Source organism: Arachis stenosperma, chromosome 3 (assembly GCF_014773155.1).
Source record: "Arachis stenosperma cultivar V10309 chromosome 3, arast.V10309.gnm1.PFL2, whole genome shotgun sequence".
In the NCBI taxonomy this organism is placed as follows: Eukaryota; Viridiplantae; Streptophyta; class Magnoliopsida; order Fabales; family Fabaceae; genus Arachis; species Arachis stenosperma.
In genome coordinates this window covers 89,921,611-89,941,082 of record NC_080379.1, presented here as the reverse complement: position 1 = coordinate 89,941,082, position 19,472 = coordinate 89,921,611, and the positions used below count along the sequence as shown (strand labels likewise).

Genomic DNA, 19,472 nt, shown 5'->3' with positions numbered 1-19,472 from the left:
CATTAGCTCTGTTACATAGCCTTTGGATGGTGCTTGGATGTCCAAGGCTTTTTGACTTGCTTGTGCTATCTGCCATTTCTTGAATGCTGTCGGCTATGAGTTGTGCAACATTGATCTCACCCCCATGCATGATGCAGTGTGTCATGAGAGCTCGTTTGATTGTGACCCAAGAGGCATTTCCAGTAGGAAGAATAGATCTCCTCACTATTTCAAACCATCCTTTGGCCACAGGAGTAAGATTGATTCTTCTTATGTGACTTGGAACCCCCTTTGAATCTCTTTCCCAATCTGTATTTTCCATGCATATTCCTTGCAGGATCTCATCAGGATAGTTTTCCCGTTGCAATCTAGCCTCATAGCTAAGCTCTGGATAGGTGATGGTTCTCAACTTGAGAGCTCTTGTGATAGCAGCAGGGCTAAAACTCACTTCAACCCCTCTGACATAGCTTGTGTAGGGAGTACTATTTTTGTTTTCTTTGGCAGTATTTGCATAGAACTCCCTAATCATTACTGCACTGATGTCAGTCAGAGGAGAACACAAGAGTTCCCATCTTCTTTCTCTTGTAATTTGCTTCATGATGGGGTACTCTCCTTCCCTCAAATCAAGGCCTTTCTCATAGATGACATTCTTCCCCTCCATGAACCTATGATATCTCCCTTCATGGAATTGGGATCTAAACCTTCTTGCATCAAATGATGGGGGTTCGGTTGCCATAGGTTCGGCTACCATAGGTTCTTTTCCGGGCCTTCTTTTTGAGCTTGAGGATGCCATTGAAGGTTGAAGTGAAAAGAAAGAGGAAGTAAGAGTAGAAGAAATATGTGTTGTGTTTGGGGTGAACTTTGGTTCGGTTTTGATGTGTGAGGTAAGGAAGAAATATGTTGATTTCACATGACAGTGGTTTGAAGGAGAGTGTGTAGGCCGTGTTGGTGCAACGGCTATTTATAGGCCATGTTTCCAAGCTTTTCAACAAAACCATAATGAATGAATGAAGAAGGAACCGTGAGTGTTCATGAAGGGCTGAGATTGGTTTGCTCTTTCAAGGAATGCATGAGATGGACGGCTTGCATGCATGGTTGAGGCTTGACGAGGATTCTCCTCCCATTGGTTGCATGCACTTCGGTGTCCAATGTTGCATGCATGCAGATTTTGTTCCCCATGAGCACGTTCTCCTAGGCACATGTGACCTCCCTTACATAGCTCCTCCTAGCCGTGGCCCCTCCTTGAGCTTGTCTTAATATTTTTCTCCTGCATGAATCAAAGCAGCTAGCCTTAGATCATTAATAAGGTTGTTGGCAATTAATTTGTATTAAAGAGAAAGAATTGTTTTGTTTTGTGTATTATTAAGAAAAAAATATTTTTATGGTCAATTGTGTCCCTTAATTGAAGATGTTGAAAGTTGGTGAACACCAAACTTATTCTTTTATTAAGGGAATGGCCGAACAACTATCAACCATTTTTCACAATTGACATTTTCTTTTAAAAATAATTGTGTCGTATGTTCCTGTTTGTATGCTTTTGATTCCATAAATGGTAAATGATATTCTGAATTTTGTTGCACTTGCAGACACCAAACTTAGTGTTTGGTCATATGCTTTATTCAAATGAATTATGCATATGTTCTAAAAAATATGGCTCCCTTTCTTTTTGAAAAGCTAAAATTTAGTGTACCTTAAGGGACACCAAACTTAGAATTCTGACTTATGCTCTAAAATGTGCATTTATCAAATATGAATGTTCAGAATCATACTCAGGAAATCATAGCTTATTAAAGAGAAGGCAGAAATTTTAAATCATGGGTTGCCTCCCATGAAGCGCTCTTTTAATGTCATTAGCTTGACATTGAACTCCCTTTAAGGTGGTTGATATTGGTGATGTCTCAATTTGTCACCCCTTACTGTCAGCTTTCTCTGAGTGTCTTGATGTTCAATTTCCACATGCTCAAGAGAAAGTATTTGATTAACAGTGTAGTAATCCTTTGTTCCCAATTGTTGATACACAAGTTGTACCTTGTCACCTTTGGCAAATCCTTCTGTTGGGATTTTTCTGTTCTTCCAACCCCTTTTTGTTTTGCTCCTGTGTTTCATCTTTCCTTTTGTTGACCTTTCTTTTCTGGCCATGGGCTTCTTTTGAGGATGTCTCTTCTCAGTAGCTAGTATTTCAATATCTTATTGGGCTTCTTCATTGATTTGCATAATCCTTGGCTTTAGGGTGTTGCTGTGATTTTCCTTGTCAATTTCTTCCTTCAGCTGTGATCCTCCCTTATCAATGTCCACATAGTCTTTCTTCTTTTCACTAAACTGTTCCTCTGGTAGGACCTTCAGAATGACATTCTGATCATGCATTCTGAGAATTAACTCCCCTTTTTCTATGTCTATGATGGCTCTTGCAGTTGCCAAAAATGGCCTTCCTAGTATAACAGAGTCTCCATCATCCTCATCTGATTCTAGAATCACAAAGTCAGCAGGATATATGAGGTTGTCCACCTTAACCAAGAGGTTTTCAACTATACCCCTAGAGTGCACTATTGACTTATCTACCAGTTCCAGGGACATTTGCACTGGTTTGACTTCCTCTATGTGCAACTTTTTCACCAGGGAGGATGGTATTAAATTAATACTTGCTCCCAGATCGCACATTGCTTTAGTAATGGTTAATTCTCCAATGGTGCATGGCAACAGGAAGCTCCCTGGGTCCTCAAGTTTGGGGGGAAGCCCCTTTTGAATCAAGGCCCTGCATTCCTCAGTGATCGCTATGGTTTCTTGCTCATCCCATCTTCTTTTCTTGTTGATGAGCTCCTTTAGAAACTTAGCATACAGGGGCATTTGCTCCAAAGCTTCTGCTAAGGGTATGTTGATCTCCAATTTCTTGAAAGTCTCAAGAAATTTGTGGAAGTGCAGGTCCTTTGTTTCCTTGTGGAATCTTTGTGGATAAGGTAGTGGTGGTGTTGAGCTCTTCACCACTTGATGCTGTTCCGGAATTGGTTCCTCCATGATTTTCTTTCCTTTCTTCAGATTCTGTGGCTTGTTGTCTTCTTCTGTGAGCTTTTCTGGAGCACTTTTGCTTATTGTGTCTTTGTTGATGGCTTCATCATTCTTTGTTGGCTCAGTGTCATTCTCCATAAGCTTTTTGGTTGCTCCTTGGTTACCATCTGTTAACACCCTTCCACTTCTCAGTTGCACCACCTTGCATTCCTCCTTTGGGTTGGGAATGGTATCACTAGGTAGTGAACTTGATGGTTTCTCAACAGAGATCTTCTTAGAAATTTGGCCAATTTGCCTCTCTAAGTTCTTCATGGTAGCTTCTTGATTCTTGGTGGTCAGTTCTTGGTTTTTCATCAGTTTTTCCATGAGCTGTTCTAGATGGGTGATTCTCTGTGAGTCTTGTGAGGTGGGTTGATTTTGGGGTGTTGATGGGTGAGGATAAGTGTTTTGGTTAGTTGGGTGGTTATTGGGTGGGTATTGGTTAGAATTCGGGTAGTTGTTTTGTGGTTTTCTATATGAGTTTTGGTTAGTGGTTGGCTGGGGGTTATGATTTGTGTTTTTCCAATTGTTTTGGCTTGTGTTTCTTTGCCATGGTTGTTGGTTTTGATTATGGTTATCTCCCCATCTAAGGTTGGGATGATTCTTCCAAGAGGGATTGTAAGTATCACCATAGACTTCATTTGTTCCAGGATTTTGGTTGTGCATGTATTGAACTTGCTCTTGTTGTTGCTCCTCTTGAGTTTCTTCATTTTGCACCCAAGTGGTTGGAGGTTGGCTTGTGGTGCTCACTGCTGCCACTTGCAAGCCATCAATTCTCTTTGCCATTTGCTCAAATTGTTGTTGAATCTGTTGCTGCATCATCTTGTTTTGAGCTAAGATTGAATCAACTCCTTCCAACTCCATGACTCCTCTTCTCTGTGATGGTTGGCGTTGTCTTTGATGAGCAAAGAAATATTGGTTGTTGGCCACCATATCAATGAGGTTTCGAGCTTCCTCTATGGTTTTCATGAGTTGTAGAGAGCCTCCAGCAGAGTGATCAAGAGCTTCTTGAGCTTTAAGAGTGAGGCCTTCATAGAAGTTTTGTAGCTTGTCCCACTCAGTGAACATCTCTGGTGGACACTTCCTCAATAGAGCCTTGTATCTCTCCCATGCTTCATATAAGCTCTCAGCCTCCAATTGAGTGAATGTTTGAACCTCTGTCTTCAACCTTAGGACTCTTTGAGGTGGATAGAATTTGGCAAGGAACTTGCTCACCAAGTCATCCCAAGTGTTGATGCTTTCTTTTGGAAAGGTCTCTAGCCATTGAGTTGCTTTATCTCTAAGAGAGAATGGGAAGAGAAGCAACTTGTAGCTGTCAGGAGGTACACCATTTGTTTTCACTGTGTCACAAATTCTCAAGAAAGTAGACAAATGTTGGTTTGGATCCTCCAAAGGCCCTCCTCCAAAAGAACAATTGTTTTGAACCAGAGTGATGAGTTGTGGCTTGAGTTCAAAGTTGTTTGCATTGACATTGGGAGGAAGAATGCTACTCCCACAGTGCTTGGCATTTGCAAATGTGTATGAAGCCAAGACTCTTCTCTGTTGGTCATTGTTGGCTCCTCCTCCTGGGTGATTGGTATCTCCTTCCATATCTTGGAATTCTTCCTCAGATTCTTCTTCTTCTCCAACAATATTCTTCCCTCTTTCAGCTCTTCTTATTCTCCGAAGAGTCCTTTGATCAATTTCAGAGTGGATAGTAGAGGATCTTCCTATACCTGACATACAAACACACAACAATAAACACACAAACCCAGAATGTTAATAAAACTTCAATCTATTGCTAGAATGAGGTTTTGGTTAGTTTAAGCAAAAATTCAAACAGTTAGTGTATCAGTAGGAGTTAGAGTAACAGAAAAGAAAGAGTGCTTAATCTAGACCTCCACTTCACTTAATCATTGTCAATCTATTTCAATCCCCGGCAACGGCGCCAAAAACTTGATGTGTGGAAAACGATCCAACACAAAACTCACCGGCAAGTGTACCGGGTCGCATCAAGTAATAATAACTCACATGAGTGAGGTCGATCCCACAGGGATTGAAGGATTGAGCAATTTTAGTTTAGTGGGTGATTTAGTCAAGCGAATCTAGTTTTGGTTGAGTGTTTTGTGTTTAACAGAAATTAAATGACAATAAATGTAAAGGGGGAAGGGAGAAGTGCAGTAAAATAAAGAACAGAAGAGTAAAAGTGCAGAAACTTAAAGAGCAAGAAAGTAAATGACTGAAACTTAAAGTGCAAGAAACTTAGATTGCAGTAACTTAAATGGCAAGAAAGATAAATTGCTAGAAGATAAAAGGGACTTAAGGAGTGGGATTGCAAGATCTAAACAAAGAAGAAGTAAATTGCAGTAATGAAGGTAGCAGAAATGGAATTGGATGCAAACAGAAATTTAAACATCAAGGAAATTAAAGTGCAGTAAAGGTTCACAGAAGAACCAAAAGTGATCTCAGGATCCCAAGGGCTTAGGTAGCAGAGCCTAAAACCCAATTTCCTTCCCAGATCTGAATGAATTAAGCAATCAACAGAAAATTAAAGAAGGAGCAGTAGAAGAACAGAATTGAAAGTGAATTATGCAGAAAACAAATTTAAACAGAGCTAGAATGGGAATTGGGACAGAATTTCCCCAATTTCACACATCCACAACTCAGAAACACAAAGAGTAGAATTGCCCAAGGGAAATGAGGAAGGAGATCAATCAATTCTTCCTTGATCCTCTTAGTTCTCGGCCAATTCTCTCAAAAACAATTCCAAGAGAGTCAAAGCTCCAAAGGAATGTGAAAGTGAAAATTCAAAAGCCAAGGTAAAAGTAAAAATTCAAAAGTGAGCATAAAAGTAGCTAAAGGTCCTAATTACATCAAACTAACTCCTATTTATACACTTTCTATTCTTGGATAATGGGATTTGGATGGGCTTTTGGATTGGTGAAGAAATGAATTCAAAATGAATTTTTTATTTGAATTTTGGCCCAAAAACCACTCCCAGGAGGCTGCCCTGCCCTTGTGGAGGGCAGGGCAGAAAATTGATGCTTGGTGCTTGGAGTTGGTGCGGCCATGATGCGTCTTGGTGCTGCGTGGTGCGCGAGATTGGTGCGCCAGAGGCTGCCCTGCCCGCGCCAAGGGCAGGGTGGGAAGGTCGGTGCGCCAGAACGTGAGGCATGCGTGCGCTTGGTGCTGCCAGATGAGGAACGCGCGCGTGCGCGCGATGCACGTTGGTGCGCGGGATGCTCCCTGCCCGCGCCAAGGGCAGGGCAGGAATGGTTTGGTGCGCCAGGAAAGGAATGTTGCGCGCGGTTGGTGCGCCAGGAAGCAAAGTTGGTGCGCCAGCTTTTGAATGCTGCCCTGCCCGCGCCAAGGGCAGGGCAAGGTTCCTTTCTTCACGTCGTGGGTTCGATCCTGGGAGGGTGCAAACACGCTAATTGTTTTCTTGGTTTCTTGGCACGCTAGTCACCCTTAGTCTTTGGCTTCCTCATGGTCCCTTGCTCGAGCCTTGTAGCATGCATGGGTGTCATTTTCCTTTGAATTTCTTTCCTCATGGAGCCCGATCCTGCTCTCCACAAGGGCAGGGCAGAGTTTGCTTCTCCTTGCTCCAAGGCACCATTTTGTGCTCTGCCCTTGGAGTGGGCAGGGCAAGGTTGCCTTGTCTTGGTTTAGTCACTTGATGCTGCCCTCCTAGAGGGCATTCTGCCCTTGTGGAGGGCAATGTTGCTTCTCCCATTGTGATGCGGCACGCTTATCTCCTCTTTGGCCACGCTTTCCTTTTCTTGTGTCACGCTTCTTAGGCCACGCTTTTCATTTTCTTTTCTTTTCTTCACCTAAAATAAACCAAACAACCACTCAAAGTATCACTAAATTCAAGAGGCTTATAAATCAATTAAAATTCAATTAAAATGAGCTCAAACCTCAATGATTAACATTAAATTCATGGTGGTTGCTTGATTTAAAGAAGTTATGCATTTTCACTCCAAATCACTAACTTAGGATGCAAGAAAGTGCATAAATGCTAACAAAACAAGTGAAATTAGCTTGAAAAATGGGTATATGATGACTTGTCATCAGGAAGGTTGCACACACATACACACACACATTTATACTAAGAAATTAAACACCAACACAATGGAATCTTCTTTTTCTTTGTCTGTGTGTTTGTGTAAAATTCAGAAGAGGAGAGGAAGCTGATATGATTATATATGTCCAAACGCTGCTATTAGGTTCTGGATATCCTTGGAAAAGGTCTCTTAGCATTCCCTTAGTAGTAGATCTCTTAGCATTTCCTTTCGTTGTGCTGCATGTTACAACAATACTAAAAATATGTTGCAAATTGCACACTAGCCGACATTTTAACCCTTTCTTTTGTTTTTTTCCCGTGACCTTGTAGAACACAAATATGATGAGACTATATTCACCACAAAGAAAGAGTATGGCAAAAAAGAGAAAGAGGCACAACGGGCTACTACACAGAGAACTCTTCATGGTCTTCAGCCACCAGAAACAACCAATCTTTTTCAATGACAAGAATAGCTATAGGGAACTTTCAGAGATTGCTGAGCAAGCAAAAAGGCGTACTGAGGTTGCAAGGCAAGCTTTCACTTTAGTTCACTACACTTGTATTATATAATTTTGATTAATGATTGAATAAAAGAAGGTCTGTGGAGAAGCCATCGAAACCTCAATTATTTATCTTTAGATCTTTCTCAATGTATTCCTCATACTATATATGACTCATGTTATTCTAGCTAATAAATCTTTCTTATTTAATGGATCATGTGTCTTAGTTGTATCTTGAGATCTTAATAAGGAATTGTACACTGTAATAAGTCTCTAACGAAAGCATTTACCTTGAACTGACCTTCACATGTTCTAAACATTAATTTTTTTATATAAATTTATTAAAATATTAAAAGTTCATATTATATCTTGAGAAACTTAAATAAAAGAGTTCTTAAAATTTTTGCTTGGCCTTTTGTTTCCTATTCAAGATCCACACCCTACCATAAATTGCTATGCCTCTAACTTCATTATTGTATCCTTATTTGTCGACTAAAGGGGAACAAATTTATATGTTTGTGATGTGAACATCATTCAATATATATAGATCGAAAATCTACACTTCATAGATAAATATTTGTTACTAAATTAATTTCTATTAGCATTTGACAAACTTTTTAAAAGAAGGATATTGTTGTTTTAAAATAATACGATAAAGAATCATATTATCCCTTTTATGATTAATAGTTGCCTTGTCTTTTGTGTGAAATTGTGAATGAGTAGAGTGTTTACTCGTGAAAATCATATCATAGGTTTGAAAAGAAAATGGTTTAGCCTTGTAGAACATAAATAAACCACTACAACTTAACTTAAACATTTTTAGTTGAGCCCGTGTGAGAAGAGTTGAAGGATTCACACCTTAAGTAAAAAGGTTTTAATGATAATAGCTCAATCGAATCAGTGTATAAAATTCAGCATGTCTCTACTATAATTACTTAACATAGTCTATAAATATGTATACTGTGATACATATCAAAGTGTGAAAGGATAATAGAATATATTCAATTCAGGTTTCATATATGATTCTTGCTCTTTGATTCTGTTTCTTGTCATCCAAAAAATCGTCTTCATTGTCTTTTTCTTCTTGCAATTTAAGTTTTTTACCACACCAAGCTATATGCACTTATTGCACTTAAGGTACATCATCAGGGAATATATCTCTAATTCTGAGATAACTAATTTCCTCCCTCTTTTTCCCCAATATTTTTGTTATTTATTTTCTACACGCTCTTTACCATCTCTTTTGGTGCAGGAGAGAGGTGTTGATGGAGCTGACATGATCTCATTCATGCTGGAACTTAGTTTTTATGTCATTGGGGAGGTAAGATATTACTAGTCCTTGGTGCTTGGTAAATGGTGGGAATTTTCTTGCATAAGGATAATATTATGGTCATCTGTATTAGTTGAAAAAGTAATGGTTTAATTAGAAACTTTTTTTGTCTTGTTACTTTCTTTCTATAACAGTATTCCTATGTAACTGTAGTAAAACAGGACATCGATGCACTTCTTTCCAATGTATAGGCATATAATATAAACTCATTGACCGATTTCTAGAGGAGTATAATTAAGGATCTAGCAGACCTTCGATTGGTCAAACTTCAACAGGTCACAATAAATTCATATGATTTTAACTCAGCAGTAATTGCCTTATTTTTTCTTCTTTTTTGTTGAAACTTTACAGGGTAGGAAAGAAAGTTAGTTTATACCTACGAAATTGGCAACAAATCTTTCAGTGAGCTTGGCTGATTCGTCGTCTAAAAAAGAGGTTTCTTCTTTTTCCTTGGATTGATTTATTTTGCTAGAAATTTTAGTAAATTGGCCTTATTTCACTGTATGGTTTCTATTCATGCCCTGGGTCGAGTTGTTGGACCTGGGCTGATAGAAGGCGAAGTCGACCGACCTCTTCTTGTCAAGATCACCCGACCTCTTCCAAAAGAGGTTGGCCAAATCGCTACAAAGGCTCAAGTAGGCCCAAACAAAGGAACACGGCCCAAATCTAAAGGCAGCCAAAGCCTAGAAAGATAAGGCGGTTCCCCTAAAAAGATAAGATGACTTCACTCAAAGATAAGATAAGATAACTATCTTATCTCCAGAAAGGTCACTCCACACTATTATAAATACACTGGGGCACCCAAGTATAACTCATACTCTGATTCTACTAAAAAACATACCTAAAACACGTGCTAACTTAAGCATCGGAGTCTCTTGCAGGTATCACCACCCTCCGGTAACGAAGGATCAACTGCACCATCAAATCCAACAAGTCGGACACATCAGCTCCGACCACCACCACAAGATCTCGTCCGAGATCAACCTACAGTTTCAGGTAACCCTCAGAACATTGGCGTCATTGTCGGGGAACCTGGAAGTCATCCCATCATCATGGTGGACAACCTTGACAACGACGACGACTTTGATCAAGAAAACAGGACGCCGCATAAAGACGTGGACACTACACCAAAGGATACTTCTCAACCAAACAAAGACAAGAATTTGCCAAGTATAGAAATCATGGAGGCGCTTCAAGCTCAACAAGATCACCTCAAACAGCTAGAAAAAGAGGCCGAGCGTCAACAGGAAACCGAGAGGGACCTTCGGAGGGAAACTAGGCGACGCCGAGAGTCAGAAGACAAGCTCCTAAAGCTCGAAGCCGACCCTAAAACAAAAACCATCCAGCCTGATCCCAAAGACAGCTCCCACAAAGATCAAGATCCATTCACTAAAGAGATTATGAAAGCCAAAGTCCCAAAGGACTTCAAAACTCCCGACATGACCCCGTACGATGGCACATCGGATCCAAGCCATCACCTCAGCAATTTTCAGAAGTAGAATGTATCTCACAGACGCCTCGAATGCTATTCGATGCAAAGCCTTCCCAATAACCCTAACAAAGATAGCAATTAAGTGGTTCGATACTTTGCCCCCTAGATCCATCACAAGTTTCGACAACCTGGCCAAGAAATTTCTTGCCCAATTTTCCATCTAGAAGGACAAAGCCAAACACGCCCCAAGCCTATTAGGGATCAAGCAAGGAGATCGGGAGTGTCTTCATAACTACATGGAGAGGTTCAACAAAGCATGCCTGAACATACAAAGCCTACCAATGGAAGCAGCAATTATGGGTCTCATTAATGGCCTACGAGAAGGACCATTTAGTCACTCCATATCAAAGAAGCATCCAACATCTCTGAATAAAGTGCAGCAATAAGCTAAGAAGTACATCAACATGGAGGAAAACTCTCGACTAGGAGAGACCTCAAAATCCGGATTCTCCTACTCCTCCCGGGATAAGGATAAGGAGTCCAAGAAAAAAGAAGATCAATACGGCGAGAAGCCTAAAAAATACAACAACTACACCCTCTTTCGGGTGTCTCTTGTGGATGTTTACCGAGAAGTATGCCATACCGAGAAGATCCCACTACCTCGCCCACTCAAAAGCAAGAAAGGAGGAGGAAATCGGACAGAATACTATGAATATCACCGAATCTTTGGACATCCTACCAATGAGTGCTTCGACTTAAAAAATGTTATTGAGAAATTAGTAAGAGAAGGACGACTAGATCGATATTTAGCCAACAAATTGGATGAGCCCCGAAAAAGAAGACGGGACAAAAAGGTCAGACGAGGAGAACGACCACCTCGCACCTTGGAGAGGCACGTTCATATGATAAACGGAGGATTCGCGGGAGGGGGGATCTCAAAATCATATCGCAAAAGGCACCTTAAAGAAGTATATCATGTCGAGGGAGGAGAAGGATCACCCAACCTCCCTACTATTACTTTCACCTAAGAAGACGCAGCAGGCATCATCCCAGGACATGACGATCCTATGGTCATCACTATCATATTGGCCAATGCTAACCTCCACCGCACACTGGTAGGGGTGGGCAAAAAAATCCAAATTTTGGATTTTAAACCAAATCCAAACCAAACCATTTAAAAAAACCAGTTTTAAACCAAAAAAAAAATCCAAACTAAATTATATTTATTTTATAATTTGGTTTTTGATCCAATCCATTTAAATGGTTTTGAATCTGGATCTAGATCCAAATCCAAATTAAGATCCAAATTTAAAAAAAAAACCCTAATTCAAGATTTCTGATTCGGTGAACTTAACTCGCACAAATTCTGAAATCCCAATTCCTCTTCTCCTTCGCCTCTTCTTCTTTGACCGGGTAGTCTCTGCCGCAAAGAATGTCCCCACTGTAGTTGATGCCAATGCCAACGCCGATGCCGACGACCACTGGCTCATTGCGGTGCTAAAGATAAGAGTTCCAAAATGCATTATTCTGGCTATGGTGAGTAGTTTACCATAGAACATGGTCGGCGATGGCAGCAGCGAAAGCATGAACCATCTAGCAGATGTGGTAGAAGAATGTGTACGGTGGTCGAGGAGGTGGCAATAGAACTTTCTGGTTAGTTTGTGGAACGAGAAGAGGAAAAGGTAAGGGCGATAGAGTGTTTGCTTGCATTGTTGAAACGAAGGGTTAGTTATGGAAATAGAACTTAAACTTGCATTGTTCCAATAGAAGCTCAATCATATGATATATAAACTGAAATTATGAAGCTGTATTGGTTGAGTTTGATATATATTAGTTTGATTTGTGCTTGATTATGCTGTGGCGAATGTTTAATTGATCTTCTGAATATGTGATTTTATATTATGATGATTGAATGCTAATCAAACACTCGGGGCTAAGATTAAATGATGAAAAGTGATAAGAGAACCAAGGATATGAAAGATTAAGATTAAGGATAGTTGAGAATTGATGAGCGGATAATTTGTACGCTTTTTGGCATTGTTTTTAGTATGTTTTTAGTAGTTTGAGTTAAATTTTTGGTATATTTTTATTAGTTTCTAGTTAAAATTCACTTTTCTGGACTTTACTTTGAGTTTGTGTGTTTTTTTGTGATTTCAGGTATTTTCTGGCTGAAATTGAGGGACCTGAGCAAAAATCTGATCCAGAGACTGAAAAGGACTGCAGATGCTGTTGGATTCTGACCTCCCTGCACTCGAAGTAGATTTTCTGGAGCTGCAGAAACCCAATTGGCGCGCTCTCAACGGCGTTGGAAAGTAGACATCCTGGGCTTTCCAGCAATATATGATAGTCCATACTTTGCCCAATATTTGATGGCCCAAACTGGCGTTCAAAATCACCTTCAGATTTCCCAGCGTTAAACGCCGGAACTGGCACCTAAATGGGAATTAAACGCCCAAACTGGCATAAAAGCTGGCGTTTAACTCCAAGAAGAGTCTCTACACGAAAATGCTTCATTGCTCAGCCCAAGCACACACCAAGTGGGCCCGGAAGTGGATTTTTATGTCATTTACTCATCTCTGTACACCCTAGGCTACTAGTTTTCTATATATAGGACCTTTTACTATTGTATTTTCATCTTCGGATCTTTGGAATCGTTTGTTCTTTAGATCTTTTGATCACTTTGGGAGGCTGGCCATTCGGCCATGCCTAGACCTTGTTCTTATGTATTTTCAACGGTGGAGTTTCTACACACCATAGATTAAGGTGTGGAGCTCTGCTGTACCTTGAGTATTAATGCAATTACTATTGTTCTTCTATTCAATTCCGCTTGTTCTTATTCTAAGATATTCATTCGCACTCAAGAACTTGATGAATGTGATGATTATGTGACACTCATCATCATTCTCATTGATGAACAAAGTGACTGACAACCACTATTGTTCTACAAGCAAACAAGGCTCTAATGTTTATCTCTTGGGTTCTTTAACCGGAATCTTCGTGGTATAAGCTAGAACTGATGGCGGCATTCAAGAGAATCCGGAAGGTCTAAACCTTGTCTGTGGTATTCTGAGTAGGATTCAATGATTGAATGACTGTGACGTGCTTCAAACTCCTGAGGGCGGGGCGTTAGTGACAGACGCAAAAGAATCACTGGATTCTATTCCGGCCTGATTGAGAACCGACAGATGGATAGCCGTGCCGTGACAGGGTGCGTTGAACATTTCCAATGAGAGGATGGGAGGTAGCCACTGACAACGGTGAAACCCTACATACAGCTTGCCATGTAAAGGAGTAAGAAGGATTGGATGAAGACAGTAGGAAAGCAGAGAGACGGAAGGGATAGCATCTTCATACGCTTATCTGAAGCTCTCACCAATGATATACATATGTATCTCTATCTTTATCTTTATGTTTTATTCATCATCTATACCCATTTGAGTCTACCTGACTAAGATTTACAAGGTGACCATAGCTTGCTTCATACCAACAATCTCCGTGGGATCGACCCTTACTCGCGTAAGGTTTATTACTTGGACGACCCAGTGCACTTGCTGGTTAGTTGTGCAAAGTTGTGTAGTGATCACAATTTCGCGCACCAAGTTTTTGGCGCCGTTGCCGGGGATTGTTCGAGTTTGGACAACTGACGGTTCATCTTGTTGCTTAGATTAGGTATTTTTCTTCAGAGTTCTTAAGAATAAATTCTAGTGTTTCATGATGATCTGTTGAAGTCTGGCAGGCTGAGAAGCCATGTCTAATCTTATTGGACCGAGGTTTCAACTTATCATCACAAGAGCTTGTTGATTCCTATCAATCTTGCTATTGGAGCAATGATCTGCTAAGGCTTGGCAGGCCATTGGCCATGTCTAGTGTTTTGGACCGAAGCTTTCTTTGAAAGCTTGGCTGGCTGTGAAGCCATGTCTAATTCCTGGACCGGAGTCTTAGACTAACATTGCAATGATTCCTGGAATCCAAATTGAGAATTCTGAAACCTTTATTTTCTATTTTCATATAATTTTTGAAAAAGCACAAAAAAATTATAAAAATCATAAAAACCAAAAATATTTTATGTTTCTTGTTTGAGTCTAGTGTCTAATTTTAAGTTTGGTGTCTTGAATGCATTGTTTAATTGATCTTGGTTCTATTTTCAAGTTAATAGTACAGGGAACTGAAGATTCAGAACATGCAGCAGAGGAATTACACAGAAAAAGCTGGGCGTTCAAAACGCCCAGTGAAGAAGGACAGACTGGCGTTTAAACGCCAGCCAGGGTGCCTGGTTGGGCGTTTAACGCCCAAAAAGGTAGTGCATTGGGCGTTAAACACCAGAATGTGCACCATTCTGGGCGTTTAACGCCAGGATGGCACAAGGGGGAGGATTTTGTTTTCAAAATCAATTTTTTTTCAGGTTTTCAAAGTTTTTCAAAATCAAATCTTTTTCAAATCATATCTTTTCAATCAAATGTTTTCAAAATCAATTTCTTTCCTTTTTCAAAGATACTTACTAACAATTAATGATTTGATTGAACATTTTAAATATGTTGCCTTTTCTGTTGAGAAAGGTTTAATGTTTGAATCATATCTTTTCTTGTTAGGCAAGTCATTAATTTTTAAAATCAAATCTTTTTAAAATTGTTTCCAAATCATATCTTTTCAATCATATCCTTTTAAAAAGCATTAATTTTTTTATCATATCTTTTTAATCACATCTTTTTCAAAACAGTTTTTAATCATATCTTTTTAATTTCTAATTTCAAAATCTTTTTCAAAAATTACTTGATTTCTTTCCCACTCTTGATTTTTGAAAATCAATTAAAGTTTTTCAAAATGTTTTCAAAATATTTCACTTGATTTTCGAAAATTTCTTCCTCTCTTCCCACATCCTTCTATTTATGTAGTACCACTCCTTCTCAATGCACAATTCGAACTCTATCTAATTAAGTTCGAATTCTTCTACCTCTTCTTTCTATTTTTCTGTTCCTCTGACACCTCAAGGAATCTCTATACTGTGACATAGAGGATTCCACACTTTCTTGTTCTCTTCTCTTTCATATGAGCAGGAGCAAAGACAAAAGCATTCTTGTTGAAGCTGACCCTGAACCTGAAAGGACCTTGAAGCGAAAGCTAAGAGAAGCTAAGGCACAATTATCTGTAGAGGACCTAACCGAATTCTTCAAAGAAGAAGAAACCATGGCAGCCGAAAACAACAACAACAACAACAATGCAAGGAAGGTGCTGGGTGACTTTACTGCACCTACTCCCGACTTCTATGGGAGAAGCATCTCTATCCCTGCCATTGGAGCAAACAACTTTGAGCTTAAGCCTCAATTAGTTTCTCTAATGCAATAGAATTGCAAGTTCCATGGACTTCCATTGGAAGATCCTCATCAGTTCTTAGCTGAATTCTTGCAAATCTGTGACACTGTCAAGACTAATGGGGTTGACCCTGAGGTCTACAGACTTATGCTATTTCCTTTTGCTGTAAGAGACAGAGCTAGGACATGGTTGGACTCACAACCTAAAGAAAGCCTGGAGTCATGGGAAAAGCTAGTCAATGCCTTCTTGGCAAAGTTCTTTCCACCTCAAAAATTGAGTAAGCTTAGAGTGGAAGTCCAAACCTTCAGACAGAAGGATGGAGAATCCCTCTATGAAACTTGGGAAAGATACAAACAATTGATCAGAAAATGTCCTTCTGACATGCTTTCTGAATGGAGCATCATAGGTATTTTCTATGATGGTCACTCTGAACTATCCAAGATGTCTTTGGATAGCTCTGCTGGAGGATCTCTTCATCTGAAGAAGACGTCTACAGAAGCTCAAGAACTAATTGAAATGGTTGCAAATAACCAATTCATGTACACTTCTGAAAGGAATCCTGTGAACAATGGGACAAGTCAGAAGAAAGGAGTTCTTGAGATTGATACTCTGAATGCCATTCTGGCTCAGAACATGATATTGACTCAACAAGTCAATTTGATTTCTCAAAGTCTGTCTGGAATGCAAAATGCACCAAGCAGTACTAAGGATGCTTCATCTGAGGAAGAAGCTTATGATCCTGAGAACCCTTCAATGGAAGAGGTGAATTACCTAGGAGAACCCTATGGAAACACCTATAATTCTTCATGGAGAAATCACCCAAATTTCTCATGGAAGAATCAAGAGAGACCTCAACAAGGTTTCAACAACAATAATGGTGGAAGAAACAGGTTTAGCAATGGCAAGCCTTTTCCATCATCTTCTCAGCAACAGACAGAGAATTCTAAGCAGAACCCCTCTGACTTAGCAACCATGGTCTCTGATCTAATCAAAACCACTCAAATTTTCATGACTGAAACAAGATCCTCCATTAGGAATTTGGAGGCACAAGTGGGACAGCTGAGCAAGAAAGTTACTGAACTCCCTCCTAGTACTCTTCCAAGCAATACAGAAGAAAATCCAAAAGGAGAGTGCAAGGCCATCAATATGGCCGAACTTGGAGAGGAGGGAGAGGAAGTGAACGCCACTGAGGAAGACCTCAATGGGCGTGCACTGACCTCCAATGAGTTTCCTAATGAGGAACCATGGGAATCTGAGGCTCAAAATGAGACCATAGAGATTCCATTGGACTTACTTCTGCCTTTCATGAGCTCTGATGAGTATTCCTCCTCTGAAGAGGATGAGTATGTCACTGAAGAGCAAGTTGCTAAATACCTTGGAGCAATCATGAAGCTAAATGACAAGTTATTTGGAAATGAGACTTGGGAGGATGAACCTCCTTTGCTCACCAAAGAACTGGATGACTTGTCTAGGCAGAAATTACCTCAAAAGAGACAAGATCCTGGGAAGTTTTCAATACCTTGTACCATAGGCACCATGACCTTCAAGAAGGCTCTGTGTGACTTAGGGTCAAGTGTAAACCTCATGCCTCTCTCTGTAATGGATAAGCTAGGGATCTTTGAGGTACAAGCTGCAAGAATCTCACTAGAGATGGCAGACAACTCTAGAAAACAAGCTTATGGACTTGTAGAGGATGTTCTGGTAAAAGTTGAAGACCATTACATCCCTACTGATTTCATAGTCCTAGAAACTGGGAAATGCATGGATGAATCTATCATCCTTGGCAGACCCTTCCTAGCCACAGCAAAGGCTGTGATTGATGTTGATAGAGGTGAACTGATCATTCAAGTGAATGAAGAATCCTTTGTGTTTAAGGCTCAAGGATATCCCTCTGTCACCATGGAGAGGAAGCATGAAGAGCTTCTCTCAAATCAGAGTCAAACAGAGCCCCCACAGTCAAACTCTAAGTTTGGTGTTGGGAGGCCACAACCAAACTCTAAGTTTGGTGTTGAACCCCCACATTCAAACTCTAAGTTTGGTGTTGGGAGGTTCCAAACATTGCTCTGAGTATCTGTGAGGCTCCATGAGAGCCCTCTGTCAAGCTACTAACATTAAAGAAGCGCTTGTTGGGAGGCAACCCAATGTTATATTTTATCTATTTTCTTTTGTTATTTTATGTTTTTTGTAGGTTAATGATCATGAAAAGTCACAAAATCAATTGAAAAAGCAAAAACAGAATGAAAAACAGGAAGAAAAACAGCACACCCTGGAGGAAGAACCTACTGGCGTTTAAACACCAGTAAGGCTAGCAGTTGGGCGTTTAACGCCCAGTCTGGCACCATTCTGGGCATTTAACGCCAGAAAGGGGCACCAGATTGGCGTTAAACGCCAGTAAAGGGCAAGAACCTGGCGTTAAACGCCAGAAATGGGCACCAGCCCGGCGTTTAACGCCAGATTTGGCACAAAATGCGTTTTTGCATGCCATTTGGTGCATGGATGACTTTTCCTTGACACCTCAGGATCTGTGGACCCCACAGGATCTCCACCAACCCCACCACACTCTTTCTTCTTCTTCACCCATTCACCAATCACCTCAACACCTCTTCCCCAAAAACCCTTCACCTATCAAATCCCATCTCTCTCTTCACCACTCACATCCATCCTTCATAAAACCCCACCTACCTCACCTTTCAAATTCAAACCACTTTCCCTCCCAAACCCACCCATACATGACCGAACCATGACCCCCCTCTCTCCTATATAAACCCTTCTTCACCCCTTCATTTTCACACAACCTAAACACCACTTCTCCCCCTCTTTGGCCGAACACAAAGCCATTCCCTTCTTCCTCATTTCTTCTTCTTCTACTCTCTTCTTTCTTCTTTTGCTCGAGGACGAGCAAACCTTTTAAGTTTGGTGTGGTAAAAGCATTGCTTTTTGTTTTTCCATAACCATTTATGGCATCCAAGGCCGGAGAAACCTCTAGAAAGAGGAAAGGGAAGGCAAAAGCTTCCACCTCCGAGTCATGGGAGATGGAGAGATTCATCTCAAGGGTGCATCAAGACCACTTCTATGAAGTTGTGGCCTTGAAGAAGGTGATCCCCGAGGTCCCTTTTTCACTCAAAAAGAGTGAATATCCGGAGATCCGACATGAGATCCGAAGAAGAGGTTGGGAAGTTCTCACCAACCCCATTCAACAAGTCGGAATCTTAATGGTTCAAGAGTTCTATGCCAATGCATGGATCACGAAGAACCATGATCAAAGTGTGAACCCGGATCCAAAGAATTGGCTTACTATGGTTCGGGGGAAATACTTGGATTTTAGTCCGGAAAATGTAAGGTTGGCATTCAATTTGCCTATGATGCAAGGAGATGAACATCCTTACACAAGAAGGGTCAACTTTGATCAAAGGTTGGACCAAGTCCTCACTGACATTTGTGAAGAGGGCGCCCAATGGAAGAGGGATTCAAGAGGGAAGCCGGTTCAACTAAGAAGGCATGACCTCAAGCCCGTGGCTAGAGGATGGTTGGAGTTCATTCAACGCTCAATCATTCCCACTAGTAACCGGTCCGAAGTTACTCTAGACCGGGCCATCATGATTCATAGCATCATGATTGGAGAAGAAGTGGAAGTTCATGAGGTTATAGCCCAAGAACTTTATAAGGTGGCGGACAAGTCCTCTACCTTGGCAAGGCTAGCCTTCCCTCATCTTATTTGTCACCTCTGTTATTCAGTTGGAGTTGACATAGAGGGAGAAATCCCCATTGATGAGGACAAGCCCATTACTAAGAAAAGGATGGAGCAAACAAGAGACCCCTCTCATCATGAGATCCCTG

The 19,472-nt window shown here is 40.6% G+C and overlaps 1 non-coding gene across 1 annotated transcript; it reads right to left on the bottom strand.

Annotated features, from left to right (window-relative positions):
- Positions 1-15,914: 15,914 nt before the first annotated feature.
- On the bottom strand, positions 15,915-16,022 carry LOC130972059 (small nucleolar RNA R71). The gene has a single exon (XR_009083260.1). It is a non-coding gene; the product is annotated as a small nucleolar RNA R71 (small nucleolar RNA).
- Between the last annotated feature and the right edge of the window lie 3,450 nt (positions 16,023-19,472).